The sequence below is a fragment of the Pteropus vampyrus genome, unplaced genomic scaffold (genome assembly GCF_000151845.1).
Source record: "Pteropus vampyrus isolate Shadow unplaced genomic scaffold, Pvam_2.0 Scaffold69, whole genome shotgun sequence".
NCBI classification, from domain to species: domain Eukaryota; kingdom Metazoa; phylum Chordata; class Mammalia; order Chiroptera; family Pteropodidae; genus Pteropus; species Pteropus vampyrus.
In genome coordinates, this window is record NW_011888850.1 from 6204442 (window position 1) to 6205435 (window position 994).

At 38.4% G+C, this 994-nt stretch overlaps 1 pseudogene; it reads right to left on the reverse strand.

Moving 5' to 3' along the window:
• Positions 1-255: 255 nt before the first annotated feature.
• On the reverse strand, positions 256-371 carry LOC111740909 (annotated as a pseudogene).
• Positions 372-994: the final 623 nt, after the last annotated feature.

The following is a 994-nucleotide window of genomic DNA, read 5'->3' on the forward strand; positions in this document are numbered from 1 at the left end:
CAATCCGACCTATCTTTTTCTAACCCAGAGCAACAACTGCACCTGTGCACACAAAGAAAAAACTCACCTATAAATTTTTCGCTCAAAGATAAAAATTGTTAACATTTGGTATATTAATCTTTGGATTTATTTTTATGTATTTGTTGTTTTTTGTTTTGTTTTGTTTTTGTTTTCTTAGGCGAGGCAACTCTTGGTTGACCTCACAGATTGCAAGGACCTTGTCAGCTTACAATCCCTTGTTTTTTTTATTTTTTACACCTACAGCACCTGGTCTTCCTAGGTGGTCTCCCATCCAGGTACTAAAGCAGGCCTGACCCTGCTTAGCTTCCAAGATCAGGATTGGGCTTGTTCAGGGTGGCATGGCTGTAGGCTATGTATCTGAACATTTAATTTATTCTGGACAAAAGTGCCTTCCCTTGATTTTTAACTTTTCTCCCTCTGACCTTGTCGTAACCACCAGATGCTCATCTATTAATATTTTTCTTAACTCAGAAAATTTCTATAATACCTTATAGTTATTTTATTATCAAATATAACAATTAGCATTTATTATAAGTGCTTTAACAGCTGCTATTCTCACAAAAACATGATGAAATGAGTTCTTTTATTGTTCCCATTTATGGATGATAAGGAAACTGGAGAAGGCTTAGAGAAGAGAAATACTTTCCTCAGAGATGTGGCAATGACTAACTCCCTTTTTCTAGCTAAAAGGCTAGGATAAAGCTGATTGAAAGACTGTCTCCTTCCTGAAAAACATAAATATTTCAAAATCAAGAAATTCTTACAAAATCCTGAGTTAAGCAGTGAGCCAAGAGTGATAAATGAGAAAAAGGCAGGAGCTCAGAAGCTGATTCTGGAAGCCACAAAACAGAGCCAGGGAATCTGCAAACCACGGAGATGAAAGCAGGTGTGAACACAGGGAAGGGGTGGAACTTTCCAGGCTAGCACCGGGGCCGTGATGCCACTCGTGTCTGTATTTAGTACGCCCACATGG